The sequence below is a fragment of the Panthera uncia genome, chromosome B1, assembly GCF_023721935.1.
Source record: "Panthera uncia isolate 11264 chromosome B1, Puncia_PCG_1.0, whole genome shotgun sequence".
Classification (NCBI taxonomy): domain Eukaryota; kingdom Metazoa; phylum Chordata; class Mammalia; order Carnivora; family Felidae; genus Panthera; species Panthera uncia.
In genome coordinates this window covers 125,825,112-125,843,628 of record NC_064811.1, presented here as the reverse complement: position 1 = coordinate 125,843,628, position 18,517 = coordinate 125,825,112, and the positions used below count along the sequence as shown (strand labels likewise).

Genomic DNA, 18,517 nt, shown 5'->3' with positions numbered 1-18,517 from the left:
GTCACTTGCAGTACAACTTCTAGAATGAGAAAGGAACTAGATGAAATCACTTACTTTTGGAGTATAAAAACTTTGAACACTAGGGTATTTCTTTACCATTTTGTTGTGTTGGAAGCTTACATATAAATACACATGTACACATTTTTTTAAGTTTATTTATTTTTGAGAGAGCACAATCAGGGAAGAGAGGGAGAGACACAGAATCCAAAGCAAGCTCCAGACTGAGCTATCAGCACATAGCCCAACGTGGGGCTTGAACCCATGAACTGTGAGATGAGCCAAAGTCACATGCCTAACCAACTGACTGGAACCACCCACATTAAAAAAAAACAAACTAAATATTATGGAAATGTTCAAATATACAAATAGGATAGTTGCTCTGGTATTCCTTATGCAGCTTCAACAATTATCAAAACTTTGGGGATCTTGTGTTTATGGTCTTTAAAAGTTTGTAAGTCTTAAGGAGATATATGGTAAATTGGTTTATTCCTTTGCCTCAAAGTAAACTTGAAACCTTTTTTTTTTTTTTAAAGTTCAGTTATTTTTTGAGAGAGAGCGCATGTGCACTGGAGGAGAGGCGGGGTAGAGAGAGTGGGGGACAGAGGATCTGAAGTGGCTTTGCACCGACAGAGATCCTAATGGCAGGGCTCCAACCCACAAACCGTGAGATCATGACCTGAGCCGAAGTCAGGACACTTAACTGACTGAGCCACCCAGGCACTTCTCAAAAACCTTTTTTAAAGATTTTTTTTGTTGTTGTTAAAAAAATTTTTTTTAGTGTGTAGTTACATTTGAGAGATTGAGACAGCGTGCAAACAGGCGAGGATCAGAGAGAGACCTAGACAGAATGTGAAGCAGACTCCAGGCTCTGAGCTTTTAGTAGAGAGCTGGACACGGGGCTGGAACTCATGAGCTGTGAGATCATGACCTGAGCTGAAGTCGATGCTTAAGTGACTGAGCCACTCAGGCGCTCCAAGATTTTATTTTTTTTCTAAACCTCGTGTACCTAGGATGATAAACAGAAATCTGTGGTAGTGATAGAGCCCATAATTGGTTGTTTGTGTATGAAAAACAACATTCCTCTGGCAGAAGGAGGATTCAAACTTCTTTGTTCTTTATTTTTTTAAAAAAAATTTTTAATGTTTATTTATTTTTGAGAGAGAGAGAGAGAGAGACAGTGTGAGTGGGGGAGAGGCAGAAAGACAGGGAGACACGGAATCTGACGCAGGCTCCAGGCCCTGAGCTGTCAGCACAGAGCCCCATGTGGGGCTTGAACTCACTAACTCTGAGATCATGACCTGAGCCAAAGTCAGCCGCTTAACCATCTGAGCCACCAAGGTGACCCGAACTCCTTTGTTGTTTTGAATGCCCTGTGTGGAGGTGGATAACCTACCATAAGTCACCTGCATTTTATTAAGGAATATCCAAATTCTGTAGTGATGGTTTGCTTATATGCTGCCTAAAATTGTGGGTCTGGTAGAGATTTTAAGATTATTGGTTAAATCACGCACAGCTACTTGTTTGCAGAGTAATAGGTGTCTGGTAAAAAGAGAGGGAAAATCTGTTGAGTTATACCTCCTCTCCACTGTCATTCTCTTCTCCTGTAGAGCAGAGGGTTAGATTAGTTCCTCCCTTTTCCATTCTCCCTTACAATACTTTTCATGTTTCTTCATGGATATGTAGGTTGTTTGCCAGGCTTTAGAAAATCTTGAGAACTGACACTTTAGGTATCTGGTAAGCTAGTCCATCTCAATGTCATTAATACTATAGCACCTAAATATTTCTTGATAGTTATCAGCCTTAATCTTAATTTTGCTCAGAGAAGGAAATTACATTAAAAGTTGTGATTTTACAAGTTATGCTGTTTACCATGTGCCAGGCAATGGGCCAAGTGCTTTACATAAGTTTTTAAATATTTCTTTGAACAACTATTTAATATAGATCTCATTTTATGGATGAGATCGAGACTGAAATGTTAAATAGATTGCCTACAATTTGTGTATAATGGCAACCTTTCCAGGAATACATCTGTCTCTTGAGTTAATGTAGAATTGTTTGCTTCTCTGAGCAGGTAGCTATAGCTGAGGCATAACTGCCCCCAGTATAAGGACACAAAAATCATTGGTCCTGCTAAATAAATATTAATGATGAAATCTCCATCAGTAGAATTCATTTATTCCTCTTTAACTTTCAAATAGCTTTCATATAACTGCATTAAATAGTAAAAAAAAAAAAAAAAAATTGCTTAAAAGCAAAAACATTTTTCTGGTCATTCACTTTTTTTACTTGGCATGTGGATGGGGAAAGTCTATCATTAACTTTTTTTATAGTCACTATGTTGGGTTAAGATTTATAAAATTGTGAAAAAAAGAATACAGACAGAAGAATATATAATATGTATAAGTAATGAAATATTATAATGATATAAGCTCTGTGAGCCATCTATGTACCTTAACCAGTATAGGGGCACTTGGGTGGCTCAGTCAGTTAAGTGGCCCACTCTTGATTTTGGCTCAGGTCATGATCTCTGGGTCATGAGATCAAGCCCCAAGCCCCTCGTCAGTGTGTCAGGCTCTGCACTGAGTGTGGATCCTGCTTGGGATTCTTTCTCCCTTTCTCTCTGCACCTCCCCCTCTTGTGCACGTGTATGCTCTCACTCTCTCAAAATAAATAAACTAAAAAAAAACCAGTTTATTAACAGTGTCACTGAATCCTTATGCGTGTACCTCCTTTAACCTATCTTCACTGGATTTTTCATTAGTTAAGTTTAAACTTATTACAGCTGTGATAACTTTTTCCTATTTTTCCAGGCATTTTGTTAAAATAGATTATGTACTTTTGATTCTTTTTTACTGATTATATGTTAAGCTACTTTATTATTTTTTTTAAATTTTTTTTAACGATTATTTATTTTTGAGACAGAGAGAGACAAAGCATGAACGGGGGAGGGGCAGAGAGAGAGGGAGACACAGAATCGGAAGCAGGCTCCAGGCTCTGAGCCATCAGCCCAGAGCCCGACGCGGGGCTCGAACTCACGGACCGCGAGATCGTGACCTGAGCCGAAGTCGGACACTCAACCGACTGAGCCACCCAGGCGCCCCTATGTTAAGCTACTTTAAACTATAATAATTGTGCTGTTAAAATTAAACAACTTCCCCAGGCATCTGGGTGGCTCAGTCGGTTGAGTGTCCAACTTCGGCTCAGGTCATGATCTTGCAGTCTGTGAGTTCGAGCCCCGTGTCCAGCTCTGTGCTGGCAGCTCAGAGCTGGGGCCTGCTTTGGATTCTGTGTCTCCCTCTCTCACTGCTCCTCCCCTGCTCATGCTCTCTCTCTCTCTGTCAAAAATAAAAATAAACATTAAAAAAATTAAAAAAAAATTAACTTCCCTTCCCCTAGAATTGTCCAAATTAGTGGTAGAGCCATACATCCAGAGGTCTTTACAAAGTACTGCTTCCTAACTTTGCTCATGTAGCTTGAGCTTACTCTCCTGTAAATTCCTTTGAAATTTACCACTGTTCTTGTAATTTCTTTTGCAAATCTGTTTTATAGGTAAGTTTTGATTAATAGTACACTTGTGTATTCAGGTATTTCAAACTTGTAGTCAACTTTTACATTTTTCTTGTTGCAACTTAAAACCATTTCATTTTGTTTTCATCTGTGTGCTAAAAAAAAAAATTGTCAGACGTTTGGACCCAGAGTAATTAATGTATTGGCATGTTTCCAAGAACTTGCTGCTGCGTTTAAGGCTTCCATCGGGTATTTAAAGGTATTCAGTTCAAGAATAGTGTTTCCCATGAGCTGGTGACAAATATATGTTTTCATGAAATTTGTTTAAAAAAGTATATGATTTTAATTAAAATGTTAAAGTTTAAAAGGTAGAATACATTTTTCATGACTCATTACATGTCATTTGATATAGGTCCTGCTAAATATTAATGGTGCAAACTTTTAATGCCTATAGGAGCTGAGCACCTCACACAGAGGCTCCATTACTATTGACTTGTGTTTAGAGAGTGTTCTTGTAGACTTAAAGGGGCAGCTTCTGTTCTACTTGGTTGTTATACTGCACTAACATGGGCCCAATGGTGTCATACCTTTTGATTTTTCAGGAAGAATTGGAAATCTAGATTTTAAAAAACCACATTTTAAAATTTCCAGTTAAAAGATTACAAACTGCTGTGTGAGACATATAAAATTGTAGGTATTTTTCAAGCCTTTATATGAACCTTTATTAGAAAGATACTCATGTAACGTACTTGTTAATGTGCCCTCCATCATGTTATAAGTGATAGAAAACTTGAACCTGTTTGAAACACAATAAAAAGGATTTGCAAGGCTCATTTATCTCCAAGTCCAAAGGTAGAGCAAGATTATAGTAACACAGTAATATTAAATACCAGTTTCTTTCCGTTTCTTTTCTGCTTTCTTCAGTCTGTTGTTATTCCTCCCATGGTTGTAGGATGGCTGCCAGTGATGGTTGGGCCATACATATTTTGTTCACATCTCTTAGGAGAGAGCCTCAGTGTCCTGACATTCCAAACAAGAGTCCTGACTGGACTACTGAACCAGTGACTGTGGTCATTGAAATGGCTGATTGGCTTAAGCAAACCAGGACCAAGTACTGTACCTAAGGATGGGGTTAATTTTCTCTGAAGTACATGGGCTGTATGGGGAGGGGTGGATACACAAAAATCCGGGTAAGAAATTGAAAGGATAATTGGATAGTGGATAGGCAGCCAATGATGTTCACTACTCTTTTCAAATGCATAATGGTAGTAATATAAAGATATTTGTGAAAGGAGAAAAAAAATCATTCATTAACCCAACACCCTGTTGTGATCTTGAGCAAGTTTTTTTAACCTATTTGTGCCAGTTTTTCCTCTGTAGAATGGGGAAACTACACTGTAGCAAGGATTAAATGAATAAAAACTTATAAATCACTTAAAATAATGTGTGGCACATTGAGTATTGTTATAAGTATTTGCTATTTTAATATTTGTAATTTTAGATAAGTTATCATACTCCAACCTTGTAAAAATTTTTTTTTTTTTTAATTTTTTTTTCAACGTTTTTTATTTATTTTTGGGACAGAGAGAGACAGAGCATGAACGGGGGAGGGTCAGAGAGAGAGGGAGACACAGAATCGGAAACAGGCTCCAGGCTCCGAGCCATCAGTCCAGAGCCTGACGCGGGGCTCGAACTCACGGACCGCGAGATCGTGACCTGGCTGAAGTCGGACGCTTAACCGACTGCGCCACCCAGGCGCCCCCTTTTTTTTTTTGTATGTAGCTATTACTAGCCTTATTGGCTCTGAAATATGCTATGTAGTTCTTTTGGAATTTATTTAATAGTCATTGTGATATTTTAGAGATGACTCGTTTTTAAACACCTTTGTTGAGGTGTAATTTATATACCATAAAATTCACTTAATATAAGTATATAATTTAGTGATTTTCATTAAGTTTACAGAGCTGTGCAGGCATTACCACAGTCTAATTTTAGAACATTTACATCCTGTGTTCAAGATGTTTCGTAGTTCTGGCTCTTGCATTTAGGCCTGTGATCCATTTTGAGTTGATTTTTGTGTGATGTGAGAAAATGATAAGATAGGGGTTAAATTCATCTTTTTTTTTCTTTTTTCTTTTAAATATAATTTATCATCATATTGGTTTACATACAACACCCAGTGCTCATCCCAACAAGTGCTCTCCTCAATGCCCATCACCCATTCTAAATTCATCATTTTGTATGTGGATTTCACTGCTCTTTGTTGAAATGGGTATTCTTTCCCATTGAATTATACCTTTACATCTTTGTCAAAAATCAGTTGACTGTAAGTGTTAAGGATTTATCTGGACTTTTTTTCCTTTGATCTGTATGTCTATTCTTCACCACGGCCACACTGTCTTGATTACTGAGGCTTTGTAATAAGTTTTGAAATAGGGATATATGTCCTCTTACTTTGTTCTTTTTTTTCAAGATTTTTTGGGCTATTTTAGATTGGTTGCATTTCTGTGTTAATTGTAGGATCAGCTTGTCACTTTCTGTGAAAAAGCAAGCTGGGATTTTGATGGGGAGGTGTTGAAGGTGTAGATAACTTTAGGGAATATTGAGTTTTCCACTGCATGCATTTGGACTGTCTTTCCATTTGTTTAGGTCTTCCTTAATTTCTTTAATCAATGTTTTGTAGTTTTCAGTATAAGAGGAAATGATGAAAAAAAATTTTTTTTTTTTTTTGCTATTGAAGTGCTTCCTTAGAGGCAGCTTTGTGTATTGAAATTTCCAGAAGTGGAATAAATGGCTCAAAGTATATGAACATTTATGTAGATCATGAGTAGATATTGTTATTGTTTATTGATGTTGATAAATAAAAGAAATGTGGATGAATTGATGAATTTTAAAAACTTTGTAGTTTCTTGGTGGTAATAGAATTCATCATTTAGGCCCCTTGTTTCCATTTAAGTTGGTTCATTTTAAACTGAGAAAACATTTAGGAAACCGAAAAATAAGAATTTTTTTTTTTGTTTGTGAATTAAAAGAGAAAGAAAGGGTTTTCTTTCTCATCCTGACCTAGTTAAACTAATCTAGTATATTTTTTATATTGTAAAGTATCTTTTCACACACATGTTCTTTAAAGTATTTTTAATAGTTTTTGTGTATCTGAAAGAAAAAAGTCCAGAATTGATTTCTATTTTATAATGCTTACTTAGATAATAAATTGTTTCATTTATCCTTTTACGTCTAGAACTTTTTACAGTGCTTGGTACTTCAAAGGTGTTTATTATATTAAATGGAAATGTCCTAATCTTATCATTTGCTAAATTACAATCATTAGTTAGCCTAGGTTTTTTTTTTTTTTTTTTAAAGACACTTTTATTCAGCATCATGATCAGACTGTTACATTTAACAATCAACAGCATGGGTGCAAAAAAAAAAATCTACATTAAAACCCTTTGTTGGAATGCTTTACACTTTCCACAGAACAGGAACTAAAATAACCTGTTACACAGTTAGTCACAAATACAGTCCTTGGGTTTTTTGCCCATACACATGAGTATTGTCTAAAACATGTCTTCTTTGTAGCAATTAGGCCCTGCCACCATTGTGCTTGGCTGAGTTCACAAATCTGTTGTAACCTGTAGCTACCCTGTCACTTCTCTGGCTCTCCTCTCCTGCTAAGCTTTGTTTCCTGATAGTAATTAAAACCTTCTGCCACTGCCATAGCTACTGCTGCTCCTGGAACCGCCATAACCACCTTGGTTTCATGATTTGGCAAAGTATTGGCCTTTACCACCATAGGGGTGAAGCTTCTGCCCCCCAAGTTTCCTCCTTTCATGGGTCCCAAATTTGAAGATTGATATTTGTAACTGCCAAAATCATTATAGTTTCCACCACCTCCGAAGTTGCTTTCATCATTACCAAATCTGTTATAGCCATCTCTGATGCCACCATATCCACCACTACCTCGACTGCCACCAAAGCTGTCTTGCCCACTGAAGTTTCCTCCACGACCAAAGTTGTCATTCCCACCAAAACCACTTCCATGACCACCACCAAAGTTTCCAGAACTGCTTCTACCTCTTTGGCTGGATGAAGCACTAGCCATCTTTTGCTTAGATAGAGCTCTCCTTACTTCACAGTTGTGGCCATTCACAGTATGGTATTTCTGAATGACAATCTTGTCTAGAGTCATGGTCATCAAAGGTTACAAAAACAAAGCCTCTTTTTGTCACTGCCTTGGTCATTCATGATATCAATCACTTCCATTTTCCCATACTGTTCAAAATAATCTCTTAGATGATGTTCTTCAGTGTCTTTAATGCCACCAACAAAAATCTTTTTCACAGTTAAGTGGGGACCAGGTCTTTGAGAATCTTCTCTCAAGACAGCCCTCTTTGGTTCCAAAACTCTTCCATCCATCCTGTGTGGCTTTGCATTCATGGCTGCATCCACCTCTTCCACAGTGGCATATGTGAGAAACTCGAAGCTTCTGGAGTGCTTGGTGTTTGGATCTCATTACCACACAGTCCGTGAGTGTTCCCCATTGCTCAGAATGGCTAATCAGACTCACATTGTCTGTTTTCAAAGCTCGAACCTCTGATGAAAAGCTTCCGCACCTGTTCAAAATCTTTGGGAGACTCTGACTTAGACATGATGGCAGTGGGAGGTGAGATTTAACGGTGCTCCCTTGAGGTGTCCATGGGCAGAAAAGTTAGCCTAGTTTTATTCATTTCTGCAGAAGATAATGTTGTTAAGACCTTAATGCCATATTTCTTTTACTATTTTCTGACATTTCTTATGAAGATTCTTATCAGGTGGCTTGTGTTTTTCATTATACAGTTTTGAATTACCTTAATATCTGTTTTACCCCTAAGGAGCAATTTTGTTAACTTATTTTCAGAATAGTCTCTTACAACCTGCTCTTAAAGTAGTTTTTTTTTTTTTTTTTCTCTGATATTATTTCATGGAATGGGATATATACTCAGAAACCAACTTGTATATAGTGAGTCTTTCTAGTGAGTCTTTGGCTTAAAAGCTGTTGGGACGGTATACAAAGTAAAAAAAAAACAAAAACAAAAACAAGCTGTTGAGAGTACATGAATTCTTTCTAATTTGCTAAACTAATATCATAAAACACTCCCAGTTTTAGATTTTTAACATTTTTTGTGTGTTTTTGGTATCTTTTCTGATTCTTCAAAGATTTAATTGGATTTGTCCAAGAGTAATATATGTGCCTGAAATGTGCTATGTGAAGTACCAAATTTCTTGATGCTGGAGATTGTGGAGGACTGCATATTGGGGATTTTATAGAGCAGAGTCCTACTTTGGGTAGGAAGTTGGATACCAGATGACTTCTAAGGTTATGTAACTATCTGATGGTCATGCTCTAAGTTTTGTTATTTTTTCCTTTTTTTTAATGTTTATTTATTTTTGAGCAAGAGAGACAAGACAGAGCATAAGCAGCAGGGGAGAGAGAGAGGGAGACACAGAACCTGAAGCAGGCTCCAGGCTCTGAGGTGTCAGCCCAGAGTCAAACACAGGTCTTGAGCTCACGAGCCACGAGATCATTCATGGTCTGAGTTGAAGTTGGATGCTTAACTCACTGAGCCCCCCAGGTACCCCAATTTCTGTTATTTCTATTGCACCTGGGTGTTTACATTTATTTCCCAGACATTAAAAAAAAATTTTTTTTTAACGTTTATTTATTTTTGAGAAAGAGAGAGATAGAGCATGATCAGGGGAGGGTCAGAGAGAGAGGGAGACACAGAATCTGAAACAGGCTCCAGGTTCTGAGCTGTCAGCACAGAGCCCGACGCGGGGCTCGAACCCACAAACTGCGAGATCGTGACCTGAGCTGAAGTTGGACGCTTAGCCGACTGAGCCACCCAGGCGCCCCATTCCCAGACATTTTTTGACCAGACTTATCTCATCAATCTTTTAGTGATTTATGTTCTATAAAAACTGCAGTTTTAGAAATGAAGGGCTGGGTTTTTTTAGTATATATCCTTAGAGAAAGATGAAGAACTGATGAGGTCTCAATTACGTTTTGTTAGAAATAAATCTCTTTCTTGGGAACTGAAAGAGATCTTGCCTAACAAGATCTTTGTTAATGAATAATAACTTGATTGGTGTGGTATTTTTATTTATAAGCTATAGTAAATCTTTTAAAGCTATGGGAATTTTATTATTTTTTTTTCAACATTTTTTTAAATTTATTTTTGGGACAGAGAGAGACAGAGCATGAACGGGGGAGGGGCAGAGAGAGAGGGAGACACAGAATCAGAAACAGGCTCCAGGCTCCGAGCCATCAGCCCAGAGCCTGACGCGGGGCTCGAACTCACGGACCGCGAGATCGTGACCTGGCTGAAGTCGGAGGCTTAACCGACTGCGCCACCCAGGCGCCTAAAGCTATGGGAATTTTAAATGGGACTCAATGAAGTGTTTGAATTTTGTTGTTTCTAGTGAAAATATGTTTCTCATAAAGTAATACAAATATATTATCTTAAATCATATGTATAGTATCTAGTTGAATCCAGTTTTTATGATCTTGGGGCTTCAATATCTTGACAAAAAATTGTTATTATATCTCAGAGCTTATAACTGTATATGTATATAAAAACATTTTAACACAAAGCATTTAAAAAAAGTGTTGATTTTGTTAATACATGAAATTAAGAAAAAATAGTCTTGATAGTAATATGATAATCAGTTTCAAATGAGTGTCAACAAATCTTTTCTAAAAACAAAGTAGGAACTGATATAAAGAGGCTCACTGGTATCTAAAATGGAGAAAATATTATTAAAGAAAATTATATAAAGGTATTGTAAAATGATTATTAACATTATTACCAACTCATTTTTTTTTTTTTAAATTAGTTTTTATTTGAGAGACTGTGTGTGTGTGCGCACATACGTGAGTGCAAGGGAGGGGCAGAGGGGGAGGGAGAGAGCACAGAGCCTGACGTGGGGCTTGATCCCAGGACTCTGGGATGATGACCTTAGCTGAGATCAAGAGTCAGCTGACTGAGCCACCCAGGTACCCCTCACCAACTCATTTTCCTAGATCAAATTGCTGTGAAATTAATAGACATCCAGCAGGCACAAAATCCAAAGCATTTCAGAATAATTTTCTTTACTGTAGTTGTCATTGGATGGGTAAGGCAGTGCCCATGACCAGAAGTGTGAGTGGGTGATTTTGTTAGTTTCTTAAAACATTTGGTAGATTTAATGGTTCTTTATTTTCTAAGGTTTTTTGGGGGTTAAGTTTTTATTTTCTTTAATGGTAAGTTGATTTATGACCCTTGAGGTAGGGGACACATATATTGATAACTGGTATGCTTTTGAGTTAAAATTAATTTGTTATTTTGAGGTGTTTTGGTGGCTTAGCACAGAGCCTACTTAAGATTTTCTCTCTCTCTCCCCCCCTCTCCCACTCTCCCCTGTTCATGCTCTCTTACTCTCTCTCTAAAATAAAAAAAAATGTTTTGAGTTATAATAGATAATAGCAATATCTAAGATTTATTAAGTATGCCAGGTCCTGTTTGATGTATGTATTGATCCAAGTTAATTCTTAGAGTTCTCGCAGATAGGTGTTAGGTGTTTCTGCTAAAATGTCTTGTGTTCTGCAAAAGTGTACTAAAAATAACAGGATTTATGGGGAAAGATAGGATTGGGGTGGGCCATTCAAAACCTGTGGGACCTTGTAACTGGAATACTAACAAAATCAATAATAATCCTGATGAAAATACTAGCAAGGTTAAATCTCTACTGATATTTTCATGTTAGCATCACATTCACTTTGTGGAACTAACTAACCCTAGAGTTTATGCTTCCTTCTTTGAGATGTAGGCTTGGTTTCTTTAGCTTCTGATAGACAACATTTTTATCAATACTAAATGTCTGATCCAATGTGTAGCTTTCCTTAATTCATTGTTTTAGTACAGAAGGAAATGTCTTTGTACTTTCTTCATTTGTACTTACAGATTGTCAGATACTTAATGTCGTGGAAAAAGCATACTAATTCTAGGAATCATTAAGCCAGGCACTATTTGTGTTAAAGGAAAGCAGTTCTGCAAATTTTTAGGTTTTTCATAAGGTCTTCATATATTGCCAAGGATTTCTTTTTTATTCTGTTGGAAACAATTACGTATCAACCAGCATCACTTGCACACTATTTCTATATTATTCTACTCTTTAACAATTCTGTAGGAGGTAATTCAAGGCAAAGATATAAGTTATAGTAGAACAGATTGTACTGTTATAATATTCACTTTATAAATGATGAAACTGAGATACAGAAGACAAGTAGCTTGCTTAAGTCACTGAGCAGTTTATATTGTTGAGATTGAAGCTCGGGGAATCCATAACCTGAGCTGTTAACCACTAAACCGTATATGGTTTATAATTACAAAAAACCTGAAATGTGAAAAAGTGGTTTGAGGCATCTTTCAGTCTTGTAATTGAATAGTAACTTGGAAAGTATCTAGATTGTTTACAACTTGCCTAATAGTCAAGATTTGCGTTATGGAAGGTAGGCCCCCCCCCCCCCCCCCCAATAACCTAAAATACGTATGAGGAAGAGAAAGGTTTTAATGGATGTGATTTTTATTTTTTATTTTTTGAATGTGATTTTTAAATTGGATGGAATTAATTACATAATCTTTATACAAGATATTGTAGTTTGCTTCTTTACTTTCATGGTTAATATTTAGTTGGCTTAATTTTCAGGATTGAAATGAACTTGTTTATTGATTGTATAAGAAACTGAATTTTTAAAAAATTTTCATTAAAACATTTTTATTTATTTTGAAGTAAACTTACCTCCAATGTGGGGCTTGAACTCATGACCTTGAAGTCAAGAGTCACATGCTCTATCAACCAAGCCAGCTAGGTGCCCCAGGAAAGTGTGGGGTTTTAATAATCTTTTTTTGTGACTTTATACTGATCTCAGTGAGCGCATTAATAGGAAAAGATGATGCTTTTGTTAATCAGTTGCAGAAGTTAATACCATTTGTTGTCTTTAGTTGTTTGTCAGGATGTAGTCATAGTTTCATTTGTTCAGATGACCTTTCCTTGAAGTTGATTTGTTTCCATGATAGATTTACCAAATAAAGTACCATATACTCAAATTTATGGGACAAGATTATTTTTTCTTCCAAAAAATTAGGGTGTATATTTTAACTGGGGTTTAGCATTTAACTTTTCAAATAATATGTTTATTTAAGAAGTCAAAGATCAACTGTAAATAAGATTGTATTTTATTTTTTAAAGTTTTTTTTTGAGGGGGAGGGGCAGAGAGAGAGAGAGAGAGAGAGAGAAAGAGGGAGGGAGGGAGAGAGAATACCAAACAGGCTCTGTGTTTTGTGATGATCCTGATGTGGGGCTCAGTCTCACAACCGTGAGATCATGACCTGAGCCAAAATCAAGAGTTGGACTCTTAACCAGCCGAGCCACTCAGGTGTGCCCTGTCTATGAATAAGATTTTAGAGTGGAACATTTTACATGTTGCTATATTGATGACTCCTTTTATGCTTTAATAACATGACATTATTCCCTTTTATTAAACATGTATTTATTGTCATTGGAATCAATCCATTTACTCGTTCAATGAATATTTGTGGAGCAGAAATGGTGTGCTATTACATGGTGCTAGCAATAAAACAGTGAGCAAGAGAGGTATGGACTTTGCCTTCATGGAGTTTAAAGTGTCAGTTCTTTAGCCTCTAGGTACTCCCATTTTTTCGCTGTACTTCTGTCTTTCAGTTTATTAAATTTATTTTCTGATACTTGTATACTCCACTCTTGTTCCTGACTGTTGATCTCTAATAAAATGTAAAGTTTATCATCTTTGTGACATTTATATGTTGACTACATTGATTATATTATTAGAGATGATGATGTCTCTCATACATCTTTTACTTGGAATTCTTTATCTTCTTCCCTCTTACCCATCTAAAGCATCTAGGACAATCTAATGGCAATATATATGAAATACAATGTGGTACTTAGTTTCTGGCTGTATTACCAACCTGTCTAGAATGAGGTGGTGGAGGGATGCATGTGGATAAATTTTTAATGTCCTTTATTACTTTGCCAGTACATTTCTTTTTTTTTTTTTAATTTTTTTAATGTTTATTTCTGAGACAGAGAGAGAGCATGAGTGGGGGAGGGGCAGAGAGAGAGGGAGACACATAATCTGAAGCAGACTTCAGGCTCTGAGCTGTCAGCATAGAGCCTGACATGGGGCTCGACCCCACAGACTGTGAGATCATGACCTGACTGAGCTGAAGTTGGACACTTAACCCAATGATCCACCCAGGCACCCGGAATAACATGTGACTCTTGATCTTGGGGTTGTAGGTTTGAGCTCAGTGTTGTATGTAGAGATTATTTAAAAATTCTTAAACTCGTAAATTTGAACTTTTTTGTGATATTTAACAGTATACTGATGGTGATTTGGTCTTTTATGTGATAATTCGGGGTCATTAATTTGAATATTGGTGTTGGAATATCATTTGGAATACTGAATATTTCTGTACTCCTTTCTCTCTTCTACATCTTCAGTATACTACGCTAGTTGAGATACTCAATTATTTTCCTGTATAGTTGGAATAACTTACTTGCTGGTATTCCTGCTTCTCTAGTCTCTTTCAAATACCTTCCACAACTTCTGGAATATTTTATGTACAGTTAAAATATGACCATTTGATTTTCCTTTCAAAATCTTTGTACAGTTTTTCATTCTTTTCTGGGTAAAGGCCAAGTTACTTAATATGACAGATAAGTAATCTGGATCTTGGCTTATTTCTTACCATTCCCTTGCTCAAATTTGTTTGTATAGTATTGAACTTTGATGCTCTTAAGTTTCTGCTCCCACGTGACAAGTCCCTTCCATTTGTATTTCATTGATCAAGGGAAATCATATGGCCATGCTTGTGTTATCATCTCATTCTTTAGTTTCACAGGATAAGTGCATATAATCCCCTTGCAGGCAGAGGCACTGAATATTGGAGAACAGGAAGATTATATTTCTTCACAGTTCTTAGACTTACTGATATTTACTAAATGGTTGGCTCACATGTATGTCTTGTATATCACTCTATTTTTTGTTTCTGTTTCTGAAGTGTATCCTTCAGTAGTTCTTTCATTGAGGGTTTTTGAGTGGTAAACTCTGTTTTTGTTTAGAAATTTCCTCATATTGACCTTGCTCTTGAATGTAGTTTAGCTGGATGCAGGTTTCTAGTTGACAATAATTTTCTCTTAATATTTTGAAGATACTGTTCTGTTCTTATTGTTGAAGTCATTACTGTTAATAGTTGTAATTGCTTAACTTTATGGGTAATCTGTTTCTATGGTTGCTTTTAAGATTCTTTCTTTGACTTTGGGGTTTTGTAGTTTCACCATAACCTATGTATGGGTGGTGGTACTTCCTAAATTTGAGGATTCGTGTTTTTTCTAGAGAATTTTCATGAATAATGGCTTTTCTTCATTTTATCTATTTGTATTTTGGAACTCTTAATACATGACATGTTGGTTTTTTTCCCATTCTATCCTTCATGTCTCTTAATGTTTCATATTTTCAATCTCACTTGTGGTTCATATCTTTTTTTAATGTATATTTATTTATTCTCGAAAGACAGCAAGCGAGCAGGGGAGGCGCAGAGAGAGAGGGAGACAGAGAATCCTAAGCAGGCTCTGCACTGTCAGCACAGAGCCCGATGTAGAGCTCAGACTCATGCGCTGGGAGATCATGACCTGAGCCAAAATCAAGAGTTTTTTTTTTTTTTTTTTTTTTTTTAAGAGTTTTATGTTTAACTGACTGAGCCACCCAGGTGCCCCTAAATTATTTTATTTTTTTTTTAATCAGCATTGGGTTTCCAGTTCATGACAATAGTGTAAATTTGAACTCCCAAACCTATGAAGATCATCCCAGAATTTATTTTCCCAGAGAAAACTTTTTTTCTCTTTCTTTTTTTAAGATAGTAGCCCAGCCAAAGACTGGCTATTTGTAATTTCCTTTTGCCAGTTGGTGAGTTTTTTGGAGGGGAGGAGGAAGGGAGATCTACTTTTTGAGCTTTAAGAGTACCATATGTATATGGAGATTTAATTTCTATTTCCCCACCTTGAGTGGGCACAGTACTTTATTTTGTGTTTCTACATAGGCATTAAAATGCTAGTCCCTAGGTCACTAGCCTTCCTTCCTGCGCCCCTTTAGCAGTTGTAATAACAGTTCAAATTCTTACTGTTTTTCTGTTTCTTCATTTTAGGCTCTTAGAGATTGCCTTTTTTTCTTGAAAGCTTAGGTCTACATTGAAAAGTAGTTTTTGTTATATTTACCTAATATTTGTAGATGTTTGTAAAGTTTTTTTTTTTTTTTTTTTTTTAGGCCATCTTAGTCCTGTCTTGCTGGCACTATATTATACAACTATAACATAGAACAAAATAATGGGTATATAATAGCCAGTGAAGAAGATATAGGACCAATTTATAGTATATTAGGTCAGGTTATTTCCCACCTAGAAATACTGAGGTAATTATAGGTAATAGAATTCTGTAGATCAATGAAGACATTGTAGGGAAAGAAAATTTGTCATTTTTCTTTTTTTTTTAAGCCCTTGTATTTATATATACAGATAGATGAGCAATTTTCATCTTAGAAACAACCCTGTATTACCAAAGGAAAATAAATAAAAGTTCTTGGGAAATTGTATGTGTGGAGGTTGTGTTTTAAATTTTGGTAATTAAAGGAGTTTTCTGACCTTTTAGAATTGTAGAATGTTATAAAATGGTGAAAAGAAACCTTATTTTTTTTCTTCTGACCCCTAATCATGCAAAAGAAACAACTTAGAAAAAATACATTATTCTTCGAGTCTTAATTCTTTATAAGTTCCTGGTAATTTCGATGGAATGCTAATAAGCTGCATCGAAATCTCATTTGTATTAATAGGGAGCTTTATAGTTTTATTATTTTTAACATGTTCATCTGCCCAAGGATGAACTCTTAAAATAGTTGTGAGTCAAATGATGACCATTTGTTAATCTCTTAGATACTACAGTTAAATTGACAAGATGGCTTTTGACATAAAAATTTCAGGAGCCTTGTTTCAGAACAGTAGAGATTGTTGTGTTGACTAATTTCTGTTAAGTGAGATATTTTTTTTTTAAATTTTTTTTTTTTCAACGTTTTTTATTTATTTTTGGGACAGAGAGAGACAGAGCATGAACGGGGGAGGGGCAGAGAGAGAGGGAGACACAGAATCGGAAACAGGCTCCAGGCTCGGAGCCATCAGCCCAGAGCCTGACGCGGGGCTCGAACTCACGGACCGCGAGATCGTGACCTGGCTGAAGTCGGACGCCCAACCGACTGCGCCACCCAGGCGCCCCTGTTAAGTGAGATATTTAAGAAATAGTTTAGCTAAGTTCTAAATTCAGCATAGTAGATTGTCTAAATATTTTTCTAGTTTATATTTTTGGACATGATTTTATATTCTGTGGGTTAAGTGCATGAACAGTTACATCAAATTATTCAAGTGGTGCTTCAGGAGGAAAGACTGAAATTAATGCTTTGTCCTGTGATCCAGTTGTAAGAAAGCTGAACTTGAACGTAAATTAGGGTGTGTGACTGAGTGTCAATTACGTATAGGCAATGTAAGTGTTTTATAAGGATTATCTCATTTAATTCACAAAATAGCTCCTTGAGGTAGTACTTTATTAAACTTTTTTTTTTTTTTTGAGAGAGAGAGAAAGAGAGAGAGAGAGAGAGTGCACAAGTTGGGGGAGGGGCAGAGAGAGAGTGAGAGAGAGATTCATAATCAGGCCCCAGCAAGGAGCCCAACATGGGGCTCTGACGGCCGTGAGATTATGACCTGAGCCAAAATCAAGATAGGATGCTTAACCAACTGAGCTTCCCACGTGCTCCTTAAACTAGTTTTTTAACAAGAAAACAGGACTGGAGAGGTTAGGTTGCTAGGTTGCCTTTATTTCTTAACAGTTATTTTATAAAGTAGTTAAAATATATAACTTATAATAAAACTCAGGTTTAGTTAGAGAAAGAATACAAGTAAACTAATTAGTAGATAGGAAAATGGAAGCCAGATGCCTCCCCCTGAGATTATCAAACACAACTGTATTTCCTTTTTTCATTCTTCATTTCAATGGTATCACTTTGCCTTTATCAGAAACTTGATATTTTAAAAATGTTTATTTACTTTTGAGAGAGAGAGAGCATGTGTGTGTACGTTGAAGGGGCAGAGAGAGAGAATCCCAAGCAGGCTCTGCTCTGTTAGCCCAGAGCCTGACTTGGGACTTGATCCCATGAACCGTGAGATCATGACCTGAGCTGAAATCAAGAGTCGATGGTCAACTGACTGAGCCACCCAGGTGCCCTGACCAGAAACTTGATTTGACTTATCTTTTTCCTTATTCCCACAACCAGTCCATCACTAAATAGTCTCCTTAATTCTGACCCCAAGTATCTCTTGCTAAGATTATTTTTAACACCTTTCAGAACTGTTTGTTTCTTCTGCCATACCATTCCACAGGGTGGTTTATAAGGCTCTACTCTTATACTTTGTTTCCTCTGTCATCATGACCACTCTATACACTATACTCAAGCCCATACTGACTTTTTCTTACACCTTTCTTAGGTCCTGTCTCTGTAACTTCTGTGCTTTTCTATCAGCTGTTCTCTCTACTTGGATGCTTTTCTTCCTTCTTTGTCCATTATAGTTATACTCACACTTTAAGACATAGTTTAGATACTGTGTTCTCTAAGAACCCTTTGCTCCACTGCAGAATTTTACTCTTCCTCCATCCCACCACAGAACTTTGTTTATAACTTATTATGGCATTTACCTCGTTCTTTTATGTGTTTATATATTACCCCAGACTATGAGCTTAAAGGCAGAGACTATATTTATGCCATCTTTTTTTTTTAATGAGGCTTAATTAGGTATAATTTCCATAGGATAAAATTCATCCCTTTTAGGTGTACAGTTTGATGTATATAGTATCCATC

At 36.4% G+C, this 18,517-nt stretch overlaps 1 protein-coding gene and 1 pseudogene across 4 annotated transcripts in view; one reads left to right on the top strand and one right to left on the bottom strand.

Moving 5' to 3' along the window:
* Positions 1 to 18,517, top strand: part of LRBA (LPS responsive beige-like anchor protein) — a 785,855-nt gene that overhangs the window by 2,333 nt on the left and 765,005 nt on the right. The gene's annotated exons all lie outside the window — the stretch shown is intronic.
* LOC125923750 (heterogeneous nuclear ribonucleoprotein A1-like) lies at positions 7,173 to 8,153 on the bottom strand (annotated as a pseudogene).